The sequence below is a fragment of the Tupaia chinensis genome, unplaced genomic scaffold, assembly GCF_000334495.1.
Source record: "Tupaia chinensis unplaced genomic scaffold, TupChi_1.0 Scaffold000531_1, whole genome shotgun sequence".
NCBI classification, from domain to species: domain Eukaryota; kingdom Metazoa; phylum Chordata; class Mammalia; order Scandentia; family Tupaiidae; genus Tupaia; species Tupaia belangeri.
Window position 1 is genome coordinate 843237 of NW_006160044.1, and position 19644 is coordinate 862880.

The 19644-nt window shown below is 49.6% G+C and overlaps 1 protein-coding gene across 2 annotated transcripts in view; it reads right to left on the bottom strand.

The window, feature by feature from the left end:
- BCR (BCR activator of RhoGEF and GTPase) overlaps positions 1–19644 on the bottom strand; it is a gene marked incomplete at its 5' end in the record, with an annotated part of 180074 nt that overhangs the window by 137934 nt on the left and 22496 nt on the right.

Here is a 19644-nt window from a genome sequence, read left to right on the forward strand (position 1 = left end):
CACGGCCCTTGTAAATACCCACCGCCCACTCGCGCCTCTGCAGCGGGTCCTTGCGGCTTTTCGCATTCCCGGGAATTTTCAGCTTTGAGAAGCACCAGCCACACTGGAAGACACTCCCCCACGCAGGCCATCTGTTGGCTTATGGGCTTTGCTCCTTTACTTTCTTCCCTCCCCCTGGATTATTTTTAACAGATTAGGTTTCCTGTTTTCACTGCCTGGCTGGCCCGGCCCTCGGGCCATCCATCCGTCCATCATCACGGCCATTAGGACAGCAGCCTGGCAGGAACGGGCTGGCACGCTGCAGGCCCTCCCAGCTCCCTAACGAGGGACCGGCCACCTCCTCGCCCCACACCAGCTGGCAGCTCTGTAAACACTTCCTCCCCGCGCGGGTCGGGCTGCGACCTCTCCCACGGGCAAGGGGCCTCTTAATGAAACAAGTCAATAGGCGATTCATCCTCGCTGCTGACAGCCACTCACCCTTGGAACTGGTTCATTCCAGGACAGAGAACACAGCCCCTGACAGGGCCCTCAACTACCTCCCCTCCCGCAGCGGCCGGGTGCAGGAGGGCCAGGCTGCCCTGGGCTGGGAGAGAGGGGTCCTCGCTACAAGGACCAAGGCCCAGCACACTGTCCAGTCACTTGGGGCCCGAGTGGTGACCCGAGATCAGCGTGCTGTTCGGCCCATGCCCAGTTACTACCGTGCAGAGGCCAGTCCACGGACAACTTGCAGGCTTGATGACCAGCTATCCAGTCCCACGGGCACGTCATGCCACTGCACAGACCAGACCCCTCCTCACTGCTGGCCTGGACACCAGGCAGGCCAGGTGAACCAGGTAGGTCCCTGCTCTCTGACTCACAGCAGCCCTCCTGCAGGAACAGAATGGGGAAAAACTCCAGCCTCCTGTATCTGCCTAAAATATGGTGAAGAGTCCCTACAAATGTGCCTGGTTAAGAGCTCTTCAGTGGAGGGAACCAGCAGTTAGCATAATGGCTATGTCACTGGACTCCCATGTAGTCGACTGCGGTTCGCGTCCTGGACCCGGTGGCTTAAAACACGCCGGGCGCGTGTACATGCGTGCCCAAGATCCCGAGAGGAGAATGGAGGAAAAGGAACTGCGGCGTGACCATCCCCCCCTGGGGGGTGATTTCTCACTTTCTGTCTCTATGTCTCTCTCTGTCTGTCTGGCGTGCACACGCGTCCTGTAGCAAAAAACCTCTCCAAAAAAAAGAAACAAAAAACAAAAAAGAGCTCTTCAGTGGGACCAGTAGGTGGCATGGTGGATAAAGCGCTAGATAATTCCAGATGGCTAACTACAGTTCGAGTCCCAGGCTTGCTTTCTCACTTTCCCTCTCTGTCTGGTCAAATTAAAATAAATAAATGAATGAATAAAATTAAATTCATAATTATTAAAAATAAAAATAACAAAAAGTAAAAGAGCTCTGCTATCAAGAAAGAAAGCAGCCATGGGACCATCAGGTGGCATGGTTGGTAAAGTGCTGGACACTCCCACATGGGCGACCATGGTTCAAGTCTCGGACCTGGTGGCTTGTTTTCTCACTTTCCTTCTCTCTCTTGTCCAATTCAAATAACTGAATGAATAAATAAAATTTAAAAGAAAAAAAGGGGCCCTTAAGTGGGTCTGGAAAAGAGAACTTAGCTTCTGAGTAGCAGGGAGTTCAGCGACATAGCCATTACACTCACCGCTGGTCCCACACCTAGCATGTTTCTCAAGTCACTGGGTCTAGAACCTGGACCACACAGTGGGCCATGTGGGATCCAGCTGCCTTAACCTCCACACCACATGCTGGCCCCCATGCCTGCCTTTCAAAGGTGGCAGCTAATCTCCCCACACGCCTGGGTCCATTCATGCTGTGCCCAAGGCTAGTCTGCCATACATGGCGGTCAGCAAGGTGAGTGAGCACTGTCACTGGAGGTACCCTCAAGGCGCTGGTCAGTCTCAGGACATTTTCCTGAAGCCAGGCTGAGAGATCCCACACAGCCAATCCCCATGTGGTGGGAAAGGATTTCTCCCATCAGGGAGGCCTGTGGTTTCCTTGGAGCAAGGTCCATTTAATTGTAGGCAGGGCGGGGTGAGGGGTGGGGAGGGGCAGCAGTGGGCGGGTTCACACCTGTTCCCTGCAGGACCTTTACTTCTATCTGTGGGCCCAATCAGTCCATCCCTGCTCCTCATCATTCCTGAGCTAGTCCAGTGGGTAACAAGCTGAGAATTTTTTACTTTAAACCTAACCATGGCAGAGGCCAGTGGGTGGCATGGTGGTTAAGGTGCTGGAATTCCCATGTGGCTGACCACAATCGAACCAGACCTGGCTGCTTTTTTTCTCTCTCGGTCTTTCTCTGGCTAAAGTCATGTGAAAAATAAATAAATAAATTAAATAATTCTTAAAAAAAAAAAAGAAAGAAAGAAAGAAACAAACACACCTGGGACCAGCAGTTAGCGTAATGGGCATGTCGTTAAACTCCCATGTAGCCGACTATGGTTCGAGTCCCGGACCCGGTGGCTTAAACTCACGCCGGGCGTGTGTGTGTGCATGCCCAAGATCCCGAGAGGGGAATGGAGGAGAAGGGATTGTAGTGTGGCCATCCCCCCCTGGGGGGTGATTTCTCGCCTTCTGCCTCTGTCTTTCTGGTGAGCGCACGTGCCCTATAGCAAAAACCTCTCAAAAAGAAAAAAAAAAAAAAAAAACCCTAACCAATGCAGTAACAAAAACCTAAAGGGTGCATGCACAACCGCAGCTCCTTGACCAAGGTCTAGGGTTCATTTTCCCATGACCCCTTCCTGTGAGTAACTAAAACCCCATGGAGGTATATAACCAGGGTCTCCAGGAATCACGCTTGCCTGGGCACCTGCTCCATGACAGTGTGATGCTGCTATTCCTCCCACCAAGAGGCAGAGTGTAGGATCAGCTGCCACGGGGCAGGCAGCAGGGGCCCTACTGCACGATGCTGGAGGCCATATGGAAGACTCTGGTTTGCATCAGATCCATATAAATCCGCCAGACATGTTCATGGCATGCCCGCGATCCTGGCGGGCTGAATGGCTGGGAGAAGAATCACAGTGTGAAGAGCGTATTGGGGATGCCTGTCTGTCTGTTTTCTCTCCCTCCCTCTTCCCCCACCAATAATTTTATTTTTTTTTAAGAGAGACTTTTGCTATAGGCAGGTGTGCTCGCCAGAGACACACAGAGACAGAAAGCGAGAAATCATTCCCCTGTGGGGGGTCTTTCTCTTTCCCCAAACCAATAGACAAAACCTTCAAAAAAAAAAAAAATGGCAGAGTCTAGCTCTCCACTTACTTGGATCAGGACTGGACTTGGGACCCTCCGTGACCAACAGAATTTGGTGGAAGCGGGACCAGTAGGTGGCACAGTGGTTAAGGTACTGGACTCCCACATGGACGACCACAGTTCGAGTCCCAGATCTGGTGACTTGCTTTCTTATTCTCCCTCTCTCTCTTTCTGCTCAATTTAATAGTAATAACAATAATAAACAAAATTAAGCTAGACATTCTTAAATGTGTGTGTATGTATGTGTGTATATATATATTCAAGAGGCCTTCTACTTCTGTTCTCGGAAACCAGTCTCCACGTGAGCAGCTCAGGCTAGACTGCAGAACGAAAGCTGACGACAAAGAGACAGCGGTCCCAGCCTTCCAGCATCCCACCAGGACTGCAGCCTCCTGGGGTAGGCTGCCTCAGATCCCAGCTTCAGACAGCCAAGCTGAATGCAGCCACAGACCAAGCCCTGGTGACACAACAAAAGAACCACCCACCAACCCATCTGCATGAGAGATTAAATCATGTGTGTGTGTTATAATTCGCTATAGGGCATGACCGTGAGCACGCATGCAAGAGAAAGAGACAGAAAATGAGAAAGCTCCCCCCAGGAGGGATGGCCACACCACAATCTCTTCTCCTCCACTCTCTTCTTGGGAATTTGGCACTCATGCACATGCATCCAGTGGGCCTTCCAAGCCACTGGGTCCAGGACTCGAACCACATAGTCAGCCACGTGGGAACCATCTGCTTCAATCGCGGAGCCACCAGCTGGCCCTAAATCATGTTGTGTTAAACCATTAAATCTGAGGACAGTTTTGTTAAAATCATGTGGTTTTAAACCACTAACTTCTAGGATAGTTTGTTACACGGCAACAAATGACTGATACAAATCATAACTCAATTCTGCATCTCACTTTTCTTACCTTGAGCATGTTCATGTTGCTGAATAACTTTCAGCATGGCTAGTGATGCTTACTGTTCTACCATCAGCAGTATACCAAGCCCATGTACTCCCTTTTCTATTCCAGGATGTTGAATTTGTTTCCAGTTTTCCACTGGTATGAATACAATGAATAGCTTCGTATCATAGTACCAAAATGGAAGAGGAAAAAAAAAAAAAAAAAGTCAGATTTCCTTAGGAAAATATCCTAGGGTGGATTATTGGGTTTGAAATCACAAACATGGTTATGACTCTCAGTGTGGACACAGAATTCAAAGAGAAAGACACTCGTACAACATGATTTTAAGAGCAAGGGGGAGGGCTGTGTAAACTCGGTTTTGCAGAGACCTTGGCATGTGTTCTGAAGCCAGGCCCCACAGAAATTGACAATGGTGTGGTCATACTTATCAAGGTCACCCAGTCCCAACCAAAGAGAAAAGAGCTTGGAATACCTGTCCACAAAATGCGCCCACGGCTTCCTCCCGAACACTCAAGGCAAACAGAAAGTTATGTCTACAACATTTTTCAGTTAAGACTCCGTAATTACTAGCTCAGTCAGATTTCCTAAACGAGGCAAAATGAAAGGGAATGTGGTTTTTCTAGAAAATGACCCAGGTTTACAGGAAAGGTGAAATTCCTCGAGACTCAGTCACTGTTCCTGGACTAACTCAACCCGTATCCCTCACGTATTCCCCTCCCTTAAAGGCAGACTCTAATTCCAACTTCTGAACTGCTGATGGGGGTATAGACCCGCAGTCCCACCCTAGGACCAGGGCCCAGCACTGTCCAGTACTTTGTAGAAGGTGCCCCACCAGACTTGCCCACCTCATGTCACTTATGAGACAAAGTGTCATAACTTAAGTGGGGTCCAAACTTTGCTTTAGATTCGATGCTGACTTACCCTGAGACTGCCAGCCCCCGGGTTTGTACCAGCCCCCATGAGCAGATGGAATCACATTAAATACCTCCCCCGCCTCCCTGAGCCGTATCTGATGCACGCCACTTCCCAAGAAAGGCTGATTCAAATTCCTCTGGCAGAGAACATGGCAGAAAACAGGGCTAGGGCTTGGAGCCAAAAACCCTCCTTTCTACTCCTGCCCTCTTTATCGGGAACCTGCTACATTCCAGAAAGCTGTGCTCACGGCACTTACTCCAAGAGAATGGTTGCCCGTCCCCATCAATAGGCAGGTGGGTGAGTGGCACCCAGCACTGCAAAGGGCAAACGTAAAAGCATGTAGAGGCCACCGGTGACGTGGTGCTTAAGGTGCTGAATCCCACACGACTGCTATGCAGTTCAAATCCCAGACCCGGTGGCTTGAAAAACACACCAGGCGAATGTGCGTGTGTGCCCAAAATCTCAAGAGGAGAATGGAGAAGGGATTACAGTGGGGCCACCTGGAACCCCTTCCGGGAATGCACACACCCCATAGCCAAAAAGAAAGAAAGAGTCAAAGCGTCTATACCATGTTCATGGCAGCATTGGTCCCAACAGCCAAAAGGTGAAAACCAGCCATCGACCAACGAATGGACAGACGAGGTTTGATGTATACACACAATGGAATATTATTTTAAAGAAGGAAATCTGGGGGCCAGCAGGTGGCATGGTGGTTAAGGTGCTGGATTCTCACATGGTGGCTGCTGGTTTGAGTCTAAGACCTGGCAGCTTGAACACTGTGCTGGGAAAATGTGTGTGCATGCCCAAAATCCTGAGAGGAGAATGGAAGAGTAAGGATTGTGGCGAGGCCATCTCAACCGGGGGTGATTTCTCTCTCTGTCCTTCTCCAGCGAGCACATACACCCTATAACAAAAAAAAACTAAAAAAAAAAAATAATAATAATTATAATAATAAAATGAAAAAGCTAAGGAAGCTTTGTGACATCTACTGCCAAAAAGACCGCTCATTTCCAAGGGCCGGCTGTTTCTCTGCTTTGGGAAGGACATCCTGCCAGATTCCCTGCCTGGCCAATTCTGTCTACAACAAGACAGAGTGAAAATACCCCCAAATGAGCATCCCCACAGTCACCCTGGGAGAAAACAGAGTATAAGAGAATCGGCCTGGGACCAGCAGTTAGAGTCATGGCTATGTCACTGAACTCCCATGTAGCCAACCGCGGTTCGAGTCCCAGACCCGGTGGCTTAAACTCACGCTGGGTGCGTGTGCATGCGTGCCCAAGATCCTGAGAGGAGAATGGAGGGAAAGGGATTGTGGCATGGCCGTTGCCCCTCGGGGAGCGGGTGATTTCTCGCTTTCTATCTCTCTGTCTCTCTGGTGAGCACAGCACGCTCCCTATAGCAAAAACCTCTCCATAAAAAAGAGAGAATCAGCCCGATCAGAGAGACAGCTGGAAGGAAATGCAGGTCTCCCGGCCACAGGACAGACCATGGCAGATGAAGGGATCCGTGCCAGGACCACTGAGCCCAGCAGCTCTCAGGCTGGGTCCCTGGAGCCCAGGTCCAGTGGGGAGGCTGAGGTGGGCCAGGCTTCGCTCGGCTCCTCACGGCTCCTCTTTCATCTGTTTCACATACTGTATAATCGAAAACAGCATTTGCAAGGAAGGCTGCTACTCTTAAAACCATGTGAAAAAAGTTACAGCTTGCGAGACCAGCAGTTGGCATAATGGCTACGTTGCTGGACTCCCATGTAGTTAACCACGGTTCAAGTCCTGGACCCAGTGGCTTAAACTCACACCAGGTGCGTGTGCATGCGTGCCCAAGATCCCGAGAGGAGAATGGAGGAGAAGGGATTGCGGCGTGACCATCCCCCCTGGGGGGCGATTTCTTGCTTTCTGTCTTTCTGTCTCTCTCTGTCTTTCTGGCGAGCATACACGCCCTATAGCAAAATCAAAATCAAAAACAAACAAACAAAAACCTCTCAAAACAAAAAAACTACAGCGTGGAAACGGACACTGAGCGTTCCCAACTCCGAAGGAAAAGGTGGCTTCTCACTCCCACTCACAGGCCCTTACAATTTTTTCTGAAAGCTCAAACATCCAGCCAGTTGGTGAAGCAGCCATCAACCTCTCCTGCTATCGGTCCTAACGGCAATGATAACAACAATAAAATGAGAATAATGAGTGTTATGAAGCACTTGGGACGCGCCAGCAACCTGCTAAATGTTTTCTGTTTTGGTACACATCATCTGGTTTAATCTCCGTGGCCCGTCCCTGAGTCGATGACTACTCGGGTTTCTATTTTACAGATGAGGAAATGTAACATATTTTATCCATTCTTAGTCATGCGTTTTCCCCAAATTGCAACAACTCAAAAGAGGATCTTACATCTCCACCTCCATAATGATAATTAGCAGTGCTACCTTTCTTTTTCTCTTTTAACATTTTTCATTTATTTATTTCATGAGCAAAAGAGACAGAGAGACAGAGAGACAGCACTCTCAACAGGATCTAGACACTGCCACCCGCCTCCAACTTCGGCTAACCCTGGAGCACGGGCACATGGGTGCCTCATGCCTCAGCAAGGTCTCTGCATTTAAATCGGTCACTATCCCATGTGGGCCTACCTCACAGAGTATGGTATTTTAACACTGTGGTGTTTGACCCCTGCCTTCCTCCTGTTTTTTAACTTTTTGCCAGAGAGAATGAGAAAGTATCATCACACTGCAATTCTTTCCCCCACTTCTCTGTCCTGTCAGGGTTTGGGGCATGTACAAACCTGTGCCTGGAATGTTATATCAAGCTATTAGGGCTGGGTATGAAACTGCAGTTGGCCACAGGGGATCTGGCTCCCAATGCACAGTGCTTAACCACTGCACTGTGGGCCCCGCCCTGCTTTCCTTCTTAAAGGCACATCCCCTAAAAGGTGTGCCCTGCCCCTGAAGAAGTCTCAAAGTGAATGAAATGTCCTGGGCACAAGCTGAAACCCAGCTCTATGTTCCTTGGGAACCGGAGTCCTTAGCCCCTGGGTCCATCAATCCTCAAGTGAGGGGCTCTCCATATTTCTCAGGCCTGGCCCACCCTCCTATATAGACCCCACTGAGAATGCCCAGGGTTTGAGAGCACAAGTCACCTATGCTGCCATCCCACAGCCTGGCCAGCGTCTCCCCTAGGAGGCTCAGTCCTGATCATTACTGTGAGGACTGCCCAGAGCCAGGAGTGTGCACAGGGGGATGTAGGAGTCTGGGCAGGATGACAGAGTCAGTTACATCCTCCCCAGGATGCTGCCTTGAGATCCAGAAAAGCAAAGAGACAGCCAGGCAGATGAGTCCAAGGGTCAGAACAAAACCAGACAAAGGTTCCTGGGGGACTGCTCATGGGGCAGTTGGGAAGCCTCCCAAATTACAGACTGCTCATTGCACTGCCAGTTTTTCTTCCTTTCAAGGTTGGCACCCTCCCGTGGAACAAGATAAAGCCAGCCATTCCTCACGTGTCCAAGTCCTCTGCAGACAAGACCCTGATTTATGACCAAACAATTCACATTTTGATCCGGGAAGCATTCAGAACAGGGCAAACGGCTAGCAGCTGCCATGTCTCTCGGCCAGAAAGCAGGTGCATCTAGTTTCCTCTTCAAGGAAACAAACCGAAGGACAGAGCCATAGACATCCTCTCCAGAATGAGAGCGGGCAGGCTCAGTCCCGGTCAGGCACACTGCTAAGACGCTGCATTCCACAGGCTGGAATCACACGGGAGGCTCCGGTTCAAATCCTAATTACAGTGGCGTGCCCCTGTAATCCCAGTGACTTGGAGAGGCTGGAGCAGGGGATGGTGACCTTGAGGCTGGCCTAGGCAACACAGCAAGATAAGATGCTACCCAGAGAAGAGCCATGGGGGGAGTACGAGTCTGTAGTTTCAGCTCGGAGGCTGAGGCAGGAGGACGGTGACAGAGCAAAACCATGTCTTAAAGGGAAAAACACGTGAGCACCCACCCATTGAAAGTTATGTGTAGGGACATTGAGCGATGCTTGCAAGTAAGGAAAATCCATGGAAACCAGTCCACAATGCCCATTTTGGAAGCCCCCAGTACAAGAACTATGCTGTGGCTGGAGAGGCTAGCGGCCCTGCAATACTAAAGGCTGCCCAGACCCCACAGAACCCAACAGGGGCTGATGCCAGGTCCACACAGCCTATGGGTTTTCTGTATCTACACAGTCAGAACTCCATCAAGCTTCCAGAAGTCAGTATACTCCCTACTAAGGCCCGGGTTCCTGGTAAATGGGTATCCCTATAGACTCCAAATACCATGGCAATTTTCAGGGACACACGGCACAAGTTTCGGGTCCAGAGACTCTGGACAATGAAGAGATCCAACTCAAACCACAGACTCCCCATTAGGGGTTTTCTCCCAGATAGAGCCAGTGCACCTGCCGAGCCTAACCATGGCCGGTTCTACCGCAGCTTAGATTCCGAGCTGCGGGTCACCTTGAGTATGTGCCATGGTGGAGTCTCTCCTCTCTCCAGTCCCCTTCCTGAAGCCTGGCTGCTGCAGCAATGAAGACATCAAAGAGGAGCTCAATGCCTGGAACCAGACAAGCTCATGGGAAAACTACAGACTGCTTTTGGAGGCCAAAGGGTCCGACCTCCCGTGCATGTGCCACCTTTGGGATCTACACTCTTGGGCGAGCAGCTCCTTGATCCCACAACCATCTGCAAATGGGGTGTGGCCTGGAAGGTAGAACTTTCCTAAGAGGAAATTCTAAGAAGGGCTGACTTGGGGCACAGAGGTAATGTGCTACTCGAGTGATGCTGAAGCCATATGGAAGGCTGCAGGTTCGGTTCCCTGGTAAGTGTGCCCATGATCCTGGTTGGCTGAGAGGGCTGGGGCAGGGCAGGGGGGATGGGGGCACAGCTACAGCATGAGTTCCTGTTGAGTATGCCTGTCTTTCCCCTTCACAAAAGAAATAAACTATATATTTTTGCTATAGGGCGCATGCACTCGCTAGAGAGAAAGTGAGAAATCACCCCCTAGGGCAATGGCCTCTTCTTCCACTCTGTTCTCGGCATTTTGAGCATGCATGTACACACACTCTGCATGATTCTCAAGCTGCCGGGTCTGGGACTTGAACTGTGAAGCTGGCCGTGTGGGATCTAGCTCCTTAACTTCCATGCCACCTGCTGGCCTGAAATAAACTTTTTTTTTTTTAAAGAGGGGCTGTGTCGGCAGGTGACACAGTGGTTAAAGGCGCTGGACTCACACATGGCTGACTGGGGTTCAAATCCCAGACCTGGTGGCTTGCTTCCTTACTTTCCCTCCCTCTCCTTTGATCTGTCACTCTCTGGTCAAAATAAATAAATAAATAAATAAATAAAGTTAAATAAAAATTTTAAAAAAGGAAAAAAGAAAAAAAGAGGAGCCATCAGGTGATGGTGGTTAGGGGTGCTAGACTCCCACAAGGCCGACCGCATTTCAAGTCCCAGACCGGGCAGCTTGCTTTCTCACTTTCTTTCTTTCTCTCTCAGTCCCTCTCTGGTCAAAGTAAAATAGATAAATAAATAAACAAATAAAGTGAAATAAAAAAAAAAAACGAATAATTCGGGACCAACAGTTGGCATAATGGCTATGTCACTGAACTCCCATGTAGTAGACCACGGTTGGAGTCCCAGACCCAGTGGCTTAATCTCACATCGGGCAAGTGTGCGTGCGTGCCCAAGATCCCAAGGGGAGAATGGAGGAGAAGGAATTGTGGTGTGGCCATCCCCCCGAGGGGTGATTTCTTGCCTTCTGTCTCCCTGTCTGTCTCTTTCTGGCAAGTGCATACAACCTATAGCAAAAAATCTCTCTCAAAAAAAAATGGTTAAGCACTGTGCACAGGAAGCCAGGTCTCACATGGCCAATCAGGGTTTGAGTCCCACCCCTGGCAGCTTGAAAAATACACCAGGCACATGTGTGAATGCCCAGGACCCTGTAAGGATGGAGAATTGCAAGAAAAAGGATGGTGGCAATGACCAAGCCCTGTTAGGGATCTCTCTTTCTCTCTCTCTGCCCCTCTCTGTGTACAGGCCCTCTGGCATAAACAACAGCGACAACTGAAAAAAAAAAACAAAACCGAAAAGGGCAGTATTGACCCATCTATGGAATAAAACACTCTCCGGTAATGAAAAGGAACGAGCTTTCAGGATGCATTATTTGGATGACTGTCAAGCGCATCATCTAAGTGATTCCATTTATAAGACGTTCGGGAACAGGCAAAACCAGAAGACTAGAAAGCTCGCCAGTGGCCGCCATGGCTGCGGAGAGGGGCAGAGGCGACAGGATACACGGGTGATGAAGTTTCTGGGCTTATGGAACTTTGGGGGTGATGAAATGATTGTGAATCTTGATTATGGAAGTGGCTACACAACTCTATCATAATTCACAGCACAGCACACCAAAAAGCGGCTTTGACTGATTAGAATTTTGCCTCACGTGACATCATATCATCTTTCAAGTCTTTAGTAATTTGAGAGAAAATTAGATCATTTACAAGAGAGGTGCTTTAAAAAAGAAAAAAAAAAATGTCATTAATCCAGAATTTCTTTTTCCTAATAGGGGCAAAAATCTGTGTAACTGGAAATCTGCTAAAAGGGGTGGGGAGGGAAATCTATTAAAGGGAAAGGGAGGGGCTGGAGGGCAGCAAAGCGGTAAAACACGATGCAACGCCAGGCTGACCCACATGGGAAGGTTCCAGGTTCACATCCAGGGACCTCCCTGAGTGCTCTGTGTGCTCACATGCTCTGTATCTGGGGCTGGCTGAGGCTGGGGGTAGGTGCAACGTCAAGACCCTTGCAATGTCAAGGAATACTGTTTCTGTCTTATTGATGAAATAAATAAATGAATGAATTTTTTTAAAGGGGGGGAGGGAAGGGAGTTTATTTGAAAAGAAACAGCTTGGACCAGCCAGTGGCATGGTGGTTAAGGTAGCTGGATCCTACATAGCTGTCTATGAGGTTCGAGTCCTGGACCCAGCGGCATGAGAAACATGCTGGTGTGTATGTAGGTGCACCAAAAATCCAGAGAAGAGGGAGAAACGGAGGAGAAAGGATTGGAGCATGACCTTTCCCCACAGGGGTGCTTTCTCACTTTCCCTCTCTCTTCCCCCACCCTACCCCAGTAAATGCACACACCTTCTGGCAAATTAAAAGAAAGAAGAGAGAGGCCGGCAGGTGGCGTGGTGCTTAAGGGCGCTGGACTCCCATATGGCCAACCGTAGTTCGAATCCCAGACCTGGTGGCTTGCTTTCTCACTTTCTTTCTCTCTCTGTCTCTCTCTCACGCTGTCCCTCTCTGGTCAAACTAAAATATAAATGAATAAAGTTAAATAAATAATTATTTTTAAAAAAGAAAGAAGGAAGAGAGGGATGAAAGAAGGTAGATAAATAAATAGCTGAAGATGGGAGAGAAACAAACAAGTGTCAAAATATGATGTTAAGGGAACCAGCAGTTAGTGTCATGGCTATGTCGCTGGACTCCCACGTAGTCGACCGCGGTTTGAGTCCCGGACCCGGTGGCTTAGAACTCATGCCGGGCGCGTGTGCGTGCGTGCCCAAGATCCCGAGAGGAGAATGGAGGAGAAGGGATTGCGGCGTGACCATCCCCCCTGGGGGGTGATTTCTCGCTTTCTGTCTCTATGTCTCTCTCTGTCTGTCTGGCGAGCGCACGTGCCCTACAGTGAAAATCTCTCAAAAAAAAAAAAAATATGATGTTAAAAAAATGACCGCTGAAATTTGCAGACCCATAATGTCATTCATAATAGCCAAAGGCAGAGGCGGCTCAAGTGTCCATCAAGAGATGGATGGATAAAATAATGCGATGTTTAGATATACAATGAAATCTTATTCAGGGGGACCAGCAGGTGGCATGGTGGTTAAGGTGCTAGACACTCCCACATGGTCAACCACGGTTTGAGTCCCAGACCTAGTGGCTTGCTTTCTCAGTGCCCCACCCCCCCATGTCTCTCTCTGATCAAATTAAAAAATGCAATTGAATAACTAAAATAAAATAAATAATTATTTTTTCAAAAAATAAAAAAAAGAAATATTATTCAGCCTTAAAAAGGAAGGAAATGGGCCAGCAGGTCAGATGGAGGTTAAGGCTCTGGATCCCACATGGCCAGCTATGCAGTTGGAGTCCCATACCCGGCAACTTGAGGGACATGTTGGCATATGTGCATGAGTGCCCAGAATCCCAGGTCGCAGTGTGGCCATCCCTCCAGGGTGGTGATTTCTCACTTTCCCTCTGTCTGGTGAGTGTATGCACACTACGGCAAAAATCTTTTTTTTTTTTTTTAAAGAATTATTTTTTTATTTATTTCCATTTGTTATTGTTTTTTTTTTTTTTTTTTCCTTTATTTGACGAGAAAGAGAGAGAGAGAGAAAGGGAAAGTGAGAAAGTAAGCCCAGCCTGAACTATGGTTGGCCATGTGTCCCCCTATCCACCACATGCTGGCCTCATGGCAAAAATCTTTAAAAAAAAAAAAAAGAAAGGGGGTGGGGTGGAGGGTTCTGTCCCATGCTACAACACGGATGAGCCTTGCGGTCATTATGCTCACTGAAATAAGTTAGTCGCACTAGCAGAAAACAAATACCGTAGGAGTTCACTCACACGAGGTACCTAGAGTGGTCAAATTCATACACAGAGGCAGAATGGTGGTTTCGGGGAGCTGGGGTGGGGAGGTTAGGGAGTTAAGAGTTCAAGGGGTTTGAAGTTTTAGTTTTGCAAGACGAGAAGGTTCTGGAACTGGATGGGGGAGATGGTTGCACAATGTGAATGTACTTAGTGTCCCTGAACTGTGTGGTTCAAAATAGTTAAAGCAGTCCATTTTTTCCCCTTTTTTTTGGGAGAGATTTTTGCTATCAGGCGCGTGTGCTTGCCAGAAAGACAGAGAGAAAGAGACAGAAAGCAAGAAATCACCCCCCAGGGGAGATGGCCACGCCGCAATCCCTTCTCCAGTCTCCTCTCGGGCTCTTGGGCACGCATGCACACATGCCCAGCGTGAGTTTAAGCCACCAGATCCAGGACTCGAACAGTGGTCGACTACATGGGAGTCCAGCGACATAGTCATTACGCTAACTGCTGAGCCCAAGACAGTAAATGTTATGAGTTTTTTAAGTTCCGTGTAGTTTACCACAACTGAAACAACACACGAACCACCCAGTGGCTCTCCCCCACGGTGTGAAGGGCCGTGCATGCTCTGGGCCCGGTGAGGTCTGACACTGTAACTCTGCCATGGCCTTCAGCCAGCAGCAGACAGAGCCTTGACGTCAAGCAGATGCAGCACAGGAGTGGGAGGACGAGGCGCTCAGAGGAAGGGCCCCTTCTCTCTGCACTTCCAGCCAGCACATTCTAGCCCGAGGTCTCACAGGAGAGCGTGACGGAGGTTTCTGGAAGCTACCCCACACAGGCCGTGCAAAGTGCCAGCTGAAGCGTTCATGTCCCACGAACAGAAGCTCCAGCATGTCTGTGAGGCATGCAGACACAAAACACCACGTGACCTAGACAGGCGCTTGCCAACAGGAGACAAGGAACCAAGGAGCCAAAGCAAAGGTGAGCACAGGTAGGCACCGGAGCCCTGCCTCAGCCAGAGCAAGGCTGCCCCCCACCCAGCTAGACAGGACCTCTGTCCAGGGAGCACCATAAAACTCACAGGAAACTGGAATGAAAGTACAAGTTTGGGGCCGGCACTGTGGCCGAGGGGTTAAAAGAACCAGATCCCACATGGCCAACAAATCCCAGATCCAATGACTTGAAAATCACCTGGGTACACTGCATGCCCCAAATCCTGACGAGATGGAGAAATGGAAAAGAAGAGACTGGTGTGACCATGCCCCAGGGAGGGAGGGGTTTACTCTCCCTCTCCCTTTCTTTCTCTAGCAAGCGCATGCATTCTCTGGCACATTTTTAAAAATAATTATTTATTTAATTTTATTTATTATTGTTATTATTTTTTTTCATGTGTTCTAGGGCATGTGTGCTCACCAGAGAGAGACAGAGACAGAAAGTAGAAAAGCAAGCTGCCAGGTCTGGGACTTGAACCACATCAGCCATGTGAGAGTCCACGGCCTTAACCACCACGCCATCTGCTGGCCCCTCTTCTGGCAAATAAAAAATAAAGGGGGGAGGGATGGGGCTGCCAGGTGGCATGGTGGTTAAGGAGCTGGACTCCCACATGGCAGACCGTAGTTCAAGTCTCGGACCTGGCAGCTTGCTTTCTCACTCCTCCTGCCTCGTTTCTGCTGAAATTAAATAATAATAATAATAATAATAATAATAATGAAAAAGAAAATAAAAATAATTCTTAAGAAAAACTACAAATTTATATTGATGGAAAAAAAAATTAAATCCACGCATAGTTTCCTCATGATACATGTTTTCCATGAATGTTCTGAAGACTCCATGCGGAGGAATGAAGTATGATGAATAAATGGCGGGGTACAGGGACAATGGACAGAATGGCTCAGGCATGGAAACCAGCAGTTAGCGTAATGGCTATGTCACTGGACTCCCACGTAGTCGACCGCGGTTCACGTCCTGGACCTGGTGGCTTAAAACTCACGCTGGGCGCGTGTGCATGCGTGCCCAAGATCCCGAGAGGAGAATGGAGGAGAAGGGATTGCAGTGTGACCATCCCCCCTGGGGGGTGATTTCTCTCTTTCTCTATGTCTCTCTCTGTATGTCTGGTGAGTGCACATGCCCTATAGCGAAAACCTCTCCAAAAAAAAAAAAAAAGAAAAATAAGAATGGCTCAGGCATGGCCACTGCTTTCTCAGGAATATATCTGCTGCCAGGAAACGGCTGAGCAAGCTTTCACTGATACGTATTTGGAGTCTAGAGAAGATTCAGGATTCCAACACCCTGTTTTCTCAAGACGGAGGGGATTTGGGGTACCTTTGATCAATATAGAATAATTTCCCTAACTTTTTTTTTTTTTTTTTAAGTTTTTGCTACAGGACACATGTACTTGCCAGACACAGAGACAGAGAGAGAGGGAAAGTAAGAAATCACCCTTTCCCCAGGGGGTGATTTCGTCCATTCTCCTCTCAGGATTTTGGACACACAGGCACCCGTACCCAGCAAGTGTTTTCAAGCCACCGGGTCTGGGACTCAAACCACACAGTTGGCCATGTGGGATCTAGCTGCCTTAACCTTCCCACTACCGGCTGGCTCTATCTTCTTTTTTTTTTTTTAATTATTTATTTTTATTTATTTATTCATTTATTTTAATTCGACCGGAGAGAAACACAGAGAGAAAGAGATGGAGGAAAGAGAGAAAGCAAGCCACCAGGTCTGGGACTCGAACCGTGGTCAACCACATGGGAGCGTCCAGCACCTTAATCACCACGCCACCTGCGGGTCCTCCTACCTTAACTTTTTAGCATAGAAAATTTCAAACAAATACGAAAAAGCAGTGAGCATGGCATTCTGAATGCCCGTCACTCGGCTTCAGTGGCTGTGAACTTGTGGCCGGCCTTGTCTCAGAGGATGACCAGGGAGCTCTCAGATGCAGCAGGAAGTGAGAGAGAAGAGGGAGCCAGACCTGGCGCCCACCTCCACCGCAGCCCCACCTCCTCCAGCAACTTCCGTGAGGAAAGAACCCTCCTGGGGACTGAGCCTACCTGCTTCACGGGTTCCATGAGAGCAGCTGACTCAGGCTCCCGAACACAGATGTGAGGTGCCCACCCACGGCTTCGTCATCGATTTCATAACCACCGGGAGTTAGCAGGCAGATCGCTACGGAACACAGGTTGGCACACTCCAGCCCACAGGCCACATCCAGCCCACCACCACCTGTTTCTATGTGACCCAAGATCTAAGAATGGATTTCAGACTTTGAAAGGATTACATTTTCGGGGTTACGTAAGTACCTACCTACTAGCCTCGATGTGGCCTCACTCACAAAGACAAAATGAGTGACGTTCTCACCCTTTAGTGAAAGGTCAGCCAACCCCACTATTGCAGAGCAAAGAACCACCCCTGGGGACCAGCAGATGGAGTAATGGCTATGTCACTGGACTCCCATGTAGTCAACTGCGGTTTGAGTCCCAGACCCGGTGGCTCACACTCATGCCAGGCATGTATGCATGCGAGCCCAAGATCCCGAGAGGAGAATGGAGGAAAAGGGATTATGGCATGGCCATTCCCCCTGAGGAGTGATTTCTCGCTTTCTGTCTCTCTCTGGTGAGCACACGCCCTATAGCAAAAATCTCTCCAAAAAAAAAAACAAAAACAAAAACAAAACATTGCCGCTGGTCCAAACCTGGGCTCGGCTATAGAAGAAGCTTCTTAGCCCTTCCCAGCCCGACTGCCTGGGCCTCAGGTGTGAGCCACGACCACCTAGCTCCTCGCCTAGCTCCTTGCAGAAGTGGAGTGGGGCTCAGATCTCAGAAGGCTCACAGGTCCCCTTACAAAGCCAAAGCCGATGCCAATGTAAAGTCCCAGTAAAGGGTCAGGTCCCCTCTCCCCTGCTAGACCAACAGGGAGGAGCCCCCGCAGACTTGGCAGGCAGAGATCCTTGACAGTCAAAGTGCACCTGGAGCCAAGAGGACCAAACGGAACATTCTGAAGGAAGATGCAGACTTCCACCCAGCCAGCCACGCCCCAGAGCACAGGCGTTCAGCATCAGTCTCCTTCCTGTCCTGCCCTCCAGACCGACCGGCCCAGCCCCAGGGGCTGGCAGATGAGCCACAGACAGCCCTTGCTCTCGCTGGCACTGAGCATCCTCAGGAAAGTCTAACAGGGACCAGACAGGGAGCTTCCTTTGCAGGAAGCAAACCTCAATTCCAACCCTAGGTGGGGCCTGCATGAGGCAAACAGGCAGGCGGGGGGTGGGACATCCGTGACCAAAGTAAACAAAGGCCCCAAAGCACCAAAGACACCCCCACGCTACGGCGTGGAGATGGGGCAGCCCGCTCTGCACGGTCATTCCCCACCACACAGGGCTGTGCTCTGCCTGCCAAAACACCAGCTGGCGCTACCAAGCCTCCCCCTGCCAACCACCTGCTTGCACGCCTCACCTCTGCCCTGGCAGACGCCCCTAACACGCTCTCTCCCCTCTCCCACATGGACAGCTGGTACTCACTACTCCAGCAATCTGTATGCAGTGACACCTGCTCGGTCGCTACCACCACTGCTCAGGTGACATCTTCACACTCTCCCAGTATCAGTTTCCACCCTGCTGGCTAAGCCACAGACCGGCCAGTCGGCAGCAAGGGAAGACAACGAGAAACGGCCTTGGTCCCCATTAAACCTGCACACAGAGCTTAATCCACTCCCGGTCTCCGTGTGCTCCCCAGGCCCACGTGACGGCAGGAGTCTGAGCACTTCCTGGGTCTCACTGAAAGGCTGCTTTAGGACACCTGCTAACACAGGAGTTTCCAAATGACTTGCTGAGAACTCAGCACAAGACCTAATTGTACCTGGAGTCACAAAACTAAGGGGATCTTACAGATGCTGCTGTGGGGACCAGCACATGGCGTAATGGTTATGTCACTGGACTCCCACGTAGTAGACTGCAGTTTGGGTCCTAGACCTGGTGCCTTAAAGCTCACATCAGACGTGTGTGTGTGTGTGTGTGTGTGTGTGTGTGATCTCAAGAATGGAGAAGGGACTGTGGCGTCGCCACCCCCCTGGGGGGCAATTTCTCACTTCTTGTCTCTCTGTCTCTCCCTGTCTCTCCAGCAAGCATACATGCCCTATAGCAAAAGTCTCTCTCTAAAAAAAAAAGGAAAAAGAAAAACAAAAAGATGCTACTGTTTCCTTCCTTGTTTGCAGGTGAGAATTTGGAGGTCCAAAAAGTTGTAGTTCAAATGATGGAACCAGCAGTTAGCGTCATGGCTATGTCGTTGGACTCGCATGTAGTTGACCGCAGTTCGAGTCCTGGACCCGGTGGCTTAAAACTCATGCTGGGTGCGTGTGCGTGCATGCCTAAGATCCCGAGAGGAGAATGGAGGAGAAGGGATTGCAGCGTGGCCATCCCCCCTGGGGGGGGGATTTCTCGTTTTCTGTCTCTCTGTCTTTGTCTGCCTGACTAGCACACATGCCCTGTAGCAAAAACCTCTCCAAAAAGAAAAAAAAAAAGTTGGAGTTCAAGTGATTTACCAGGGCCTTTCTAATGCCCTTCTCCAGGCCCCCTGCAAATCACCATGCACAAGGAGTGTTTGTCCTGAAGGACCCAACAGCATCCCGTTCCCCCAGCTTCTGCCAGATGAGTGCAGCCATGCCCCGCCACGCAAGCTCCTATCCCTTTGTGAAATCCCTTTTCTACCGTGGGTTGTGCTGTTCCCTTAGAGCTTCAATAAAAGCCAAGCAGGAACTCCGCGAGTCAGAATTAATTGGGCAATGCTACCTAGCAGCCCGAACCCACTGGCAGGATGCACAGGAAAGAAGCCAAAGGGCTTTTCGTTTTCAGTTAAGAGCAGCCCAAAGCAGCAAACAACTAGTAAGTTTCACGATACACAAGGAGACAGTGAGTCCTTTCCCTA